Raw genomic sequence first — 6,000 nt, 5'->3', positions numbered from 1 at the left:
TGCTATGACTGTCTGATTAAATTTAAAGCACCTTGCAGAATTATATTTACATTGCAATGAGCAGAATATTATTTACCATCCATCACTATTCAGCTAATATGAATACTTTATGAAGCTGTTGACAACAGATTAATTCAGTAACACTACTGATTATTTGCAATTCAGGGTATCATGGTAATTATGACGCGGCATTGTCAGCATTAATACCTATTCTTTTATTCATGTTCTTTTTGAGAAGACTTTGGATTGTGTGCTCAAGCAAAGGTGACTGTTTAATATTTAATTTGTAATCTTAATGACTAATCATATAATCTACTTTGCAAACTAATTTCTTATATTCATGAATCACCTCTTGCTTTGCAGCTGCAACACCATTAAAGAAAACTTTCAAACTCTGAAAACAAGACCCCAGGGACCAAAACTGCTGTATTAATTTCTCTCTCTATTGCCTGTGTCTGCATTTGATTGTGTTTTTCACATTTATAGTTGTGGTTAATGTGTCTGCATGAAGATTGTAAAAGAGCATTAAGAGAACAGAGCTGGTGCGGAGATGATCTCATGCAATAAACGAGCAAGGTATGAAATGGAATAAGAGTAGGTAAAAAGTGGAGAAATTAGCAGTTGGTAAGTCAGTTGAATTTGGAATGAAGAAGAAAAACTAAAGACTGCAGGGAATAGATGAGGGAAGGAGATATTAAGTAAAAGTAGCAAAACCTGTAGACAGAATGAGGTTAGTTTCACATGAAAAAGATAAGAAGTTAGATGAAAGAACAGAAGAAAAGTGCGAAATTACACTAGGTCAAGTATTTTTGATTTAAAGGTTCCATATCATGCTATTTTTCACCCATCTCCATTTGTTCTAAGAACCCCAAAAACATAGTATTTGAGGTTTATTTTCCCAAACTCGTCTGTTTTCCAGAGTTTTAGCCTCTGAAAAGTTCTGGTCAGAGTTCTGAGTAACTCCACACAAATGGGCTGATTTGACGCCTACTTATGCATATTCAAGAATGGGCGTGTCTATAGACAGGACGCTGACTTCCTCCTCCCCACACTGTGACGTAGGGCCAGAGGATGGCCCGCCCTCCTCCCACCCACTCTGTAGCCGAGCTAATGCTGATTTATAAACATGAGACAGAGCGTGGGGGCGGGGCGTTCACCGGTACATACATAGACTGTAGAAAATACATGAATAGCACTGCTTGAAGGACGCTGAAATGCTCAACTTCGTGGACGTGTCTGTTTATATGTCAATCACGGCCCTTTAAGAAGAAAAAGTGTGAATTTATTACATTACAAAAAAGGCCTGTTTTGCTATAATAATAATAATAATAGTAGTAGCTATTATATTTACCATGCATGCAAAAGTATGTGAAGTATAACTAAACCCCCAGGTTTTTACTGATCTGTCAATAGGAGGGGAATTCAAAAAAATGCCTTGATTATGGGTGGAGCTCCTGGAGCATTTAAGTCATGCCCAGTCTATCAGTGGCGGGCCGTGCATTTCACATCTGGGCCTTCAGAGAGGTTCTACACCAGTCAACCCCAATTAGCACCCCCCAGGCCATATCCGGCCTGCTTGAGCCTTGACCTTGACACTACTTCAATATATGGAAAAAAGTGTGATCAATTGATTGTGTTTGTCATGTCACTGAAGTCTTCCTCAGAGCTGTCAACGCTGTCACCTGCTTCCTCATGTGACACGTTGAAAACAGCTGATCAGGACCTGGGACAGCATTCTTCACGGAGAACTGACATGGTCGAGTTGAGGACTTTTACTTTGAAAGTCAATTTTTAGTAGGTTTTATACCAAACATGGTGCATTCTGCCTCCAGCAGACTCTACCACAACGAGAGACATTTTCAGACTCGGGAGGACCAGACCTATCCACTGATTGCAGGTACGGCCCAATCCGAGCTCTGAATATGATACATGCATCCAAAGTAGAGTCAACCCTATGACGTCACAGTACGGAAAAAGCCGAAGCTGATTTCACAGGCTGACAACCTGAGACTGGAAGCATTGCAAACAAGAGAAAAGCTATGAAACAAATAGTATAACTATGAGGAATAATTATTATTTTTTTTTTTTTGAGGAATAACTAAATACAAGAATGAAATGTATATTCTGATGATGTAAAAGTCAGCAAAGAAGGCCTATTTTTTTTGTTGTTTTTTTTTTTAACTTATGCAGCCAATGAATCATTGATAAAATAAAAAAAACTACTATATCCATGCTGTCTATATGCAATTTGTGTATCTTTGAATTTCTGTCTCAATAACTGAATTTTTGACCGCTTTACTTAAAATGGCCTGGCCCCATCCTTTGCTGTGCAGCAGCTATACTATTTTTTAACTTTTATTATTTATAATAAATCAAATACATGGTGTCTGGTGACAGTCCTGTAGGGTCTGTTTTATTCTGAAAATGTTTTGGCCTCTGAAACAAAAAGAATTGCACTAACACTACTGAAGTCATGAAAAAAAGCACAATATAAATTTTGTATTTCCACAATTGCCTAATTTATGAAGAATTAACACGCCATCATTTTTCTTAGTCCATCATCAGCTCCATGATGAATTTCATCTCCAGATAGAAAAGAAAGTGCAATAGAATGTTCATCTCAGAATAAAACCCTTGCCCTTCTTGGTGTAGATTAGAAGCAGACGTCATTAATGTGATAAAGACAAAAATAATTGCAGAGGGAGATCATTTTTATTTTTATTTTTTATTTTATTAGAAAAAATCAACACACCATAAAAATTACATGTACAAAACTATAAGATTTGAAATAGTTGTATGTACACATACAAAATATAAAGTCCAAAGAAAGAAATGTGAAGAACACAGGAGGGAGGAATGTAAAGACAAGGTACTTTTCTTTTTTTCTTTTTTTTTTTGAAGGGGTTCCTCTGGGAATAGGCGGTTTGTGGGGGTTTGAGGCTCTCTGTCTATTTGCTGTCCTACCACCTGAAATATCTGTGGGGAGCTGCAACATTCATGATGATAATGACGATTATGATGACACCAGGGAAGTGCACATACGTGCACTTACTGGATAATACATGTTTGAGATGGCATTTGTGTCACATTTCCAATTTACACAGTCCAAGAATGGGTATGAACAGGGAGATGCCAGAGCAGGACACCCCGAACACACCTATTATTAGTACATAGACGCATTACTCTGACTTTCATGATTACGAAGCAATATGTGACCTGTTGCTTGATGTGCTGTTTGAACGTGTATGTGCACTCCATATTTACGTAAAGGAGAGTGATAATAAACAAGTGCAGGGTGAAACTGAAAACAGCCAAGTAATAATGGATGGATATGCAATGATTTATAACCATATAACATTTTATTTTCACGGTAAACTTTTATGATTGCCGTGCAGCTTATTTCACTTGCAAACTTGGTTGTGGAAGTAACAATGAGGATGTTTCACTTCCAAAATGGTGATGAAACTTGTGGGGTACCCTGCTTCTTTTACTTTTCTCTCCGAATGGTGAATTCATCCCCATTGATGTTTGATTCCTTTTCCTTCTTCACTAGATCTGAAAAACAGAAACAAAAGAAATGAGTTTTACGAGCAATTTTCTCTTTTACAAACCTAATGATCTTTGAACAATTAAAAATGAATCATAATTCAAATGAGAAAAAAGAAGAAAAAAAAATGACATGAAGTTATTTAGCTCCAAATGTGGGCAAGCAATTTTGTTGATCGAAAAACATCCAACAGCTAAAGATTTCCAATAAAAGACGTCATCAAGACCTGCCACTACCATATTTTTTAGCTTCTGGCAAAAAAGAAATGATGTTTGACTGACTGTAATTTGTGGCTTGTGCTAAAAGAGGAAATGGGTGAATGAGTATATTTGTGAGAGAGAGAGAGAGAGAGATAGTGACAGAGGCAGGAAGAAGCAGAGACAGGACAAAGCCTGCGGGATTAGATGAGACAAAAACAAGGGACTGATTACACTCCATATTATGAAGAGCACTTCACCTCCATTAACGTACAAAAAGGATTGCTGTTTCCTCTGAAACTCAGCAATATTAAGTACTTCATCATAGTTACAACCAGAGTTGGGGTCAATTCCATTTTTTCAGTTGAGGAGCATTTTTTTTTCCAGTTACACCTAAATTACAATTATTTTTCATCCTCAGAAAGTCAATTACAATTACGTTCTCAATTACTATTTTCTATTTCTATTTCTATTACAATTAATTACAATTACTGAGCCTTCAACAAACAACCTAAAAAAAGTTATTCAGGTCATAAATAAGCTGTGAAAAACACTAAAAACAAATATCTAATTTCTTTTCTTTCTATTGGTTACCTTGTTTGGCTTCTTAATCAATGAAAATATAAGATTTAATATTGTTGGTGTGGGAGGAGTCTGAGCCTTGTTTGTGTCAGTATACCCCTAAAGTAATTTTTTTTTTACATTTTTTTATTGTAAAATGTGGGATAACTTGATATGAAACATGATTTTTAATAATTGACAGCATACGTAGAACTGTACATAGAACTGTAACATGGTTCCCCAGTTGGCCATGGCCAATACAATTACAAAGTCAATTATCTGAACTCAATTACAATTTAATTACTATTACGACAGCAACAGATTTTTTAAAATTGTAATTCTAATTGACCTCAACCCTGGTTACAACCACTGGTCACTATAATATCACAGTGAAAGCTAATACAATGATAATAGTCATAAGGCTGTAGCGTTGGATTGTTTTAAAGTAGGAATCATTTATATAGATAGAAAAAAAAATCAATTTTGCCTAAAGATCATAGATTAATGGAGAACAGGTAATGGAAGCCAACTCACCACTTCCCTTGTTAAACAAGAACATCCAGTATCTCCCCTACTGCTGGTCTCAGTAGTACTCTAATGTAATCATTGTAAAATGATTAGCTGTCACAGTATAAGCTTTTCTCTTGGGGGAAACCTGGTTCTATTTTCCAAACGCTCATTTACTTGTTAGCAAATGCAGGCTTTACTTCTATGGTATTGCTTTAAACAGATAGGTTAAGTGCCTCCAGCGCGCAATATTGTAACAATGACAAACAAGATATTGATTTTACAAACAAGCAGTTTAGCATCAAATGGGAGGAAGTTTGTTTCCCTTATTGGGCGGTAACACATTTAAACAAAAGAAAGAGCAGGAAATGATTTGACCATGTTATAGTAAACAATTGGTCAGTCAGATGAAATATTACTGAGATAGAAAATATGAATATATAAATACATGTTTTAATGTTTGACTAGAACAGCCTGCCTGCACACAAATGGATAACTAAATGAATTTAACAATAGCATATCTAAAGAAGTGAGATAATAATAGTTGGAATAATTTGTTCTGATAAACTGAAATCATAAACCATAATGTTACAATATCAGTATTATTCTTATTTAAGCATATATCACTAGTTAATCACTTCATTGTATATCATTCACATTGTATTCTGAGTAAATATCCAGAAATCCTAAATCTACAGAGGCATCACAAAGCTGGATATAGTCTAGCTTACTTAGCTCAGGGTTTTCTCCCTTGATCCCTGTGTACATAGGAAAGGGGCGGAGTTATGGGCTGAGATTTGTGCCATGAGAAACTGAATTTGAATAGTTGGTAGGTATTGAATTTGAAAGTAAAAAATGTAATTAGTAACTTGAAATTGTAATTTTTCGTGTTGGAAATTTTTTTTATTCTTAGTACATTTAAAAAATTCAACATATTTCTGCTTTTCAAATTCAGATTCACTGCACGTGAGGTTGAGCAATCAATCACTGATTCATGGGACTCCTGTTTACGTCTACAGAAGCTTCTTTTTTACGGCCCATTGAGGGTGTGACCATAGATATCTATAATACAGGCCTTTATTATATATATATCTATATAACCCTGAAAAAAAACTTCAGACTAGTAAGATCTACTCCTGATGTGCATATGCTCCAATTTATATTTTTATATTTATATATTTACATTTG

At 35.4% G+C, this 6,000-nt stretch overlaps 1 protein-coding gene across 4 annotated transcripts in view; it reads right to left on the bottom strand.

Moving 5' to 3' along the window:
• Positions 1 to 2,824: 2,824 nt before the first annotated feature.
• The window catches only part of LOC114474768 (leucine-rich repeat and fibronectin type III domain-containing protein 1-like protein), a 194,630-nt gene continuing 191,454 nt past the window's right edge, over positions 2,825 to 6,000 (bottom strand). For all 4 annotated transcript variants that reach the window (XM_028465277.1, XM_028465276.1, XM_028465278.1 and 1 more), the window contains one exon: positions 2,825 to 3,555. The gene's annotated coding sequence lies outside the window, so the exon portion shown is untranslated. The remainder of the gene's footprint in view (positions 3,556 to 6,000) is intronic.

This window comes from Gouania willdenowi, chromosome 13 (assembly GCF_900634775.1).
Source record: "Gouania willdenowi chromosome 13, fGouWil2.1, whole genome shotgun sequence".
Taxonomy (NCBI): Eukaryota; Metazoa; Chordata; class Actinopteri; order Blenniiformes; family Gobiesocidae; genus Gouania; species Gouania willdenowi.
The sequence above is the reverse complement of the archived record's forward strand: the minus strand, read 5'-3'. Positions and strand labels throughout refer to the sequence as shown.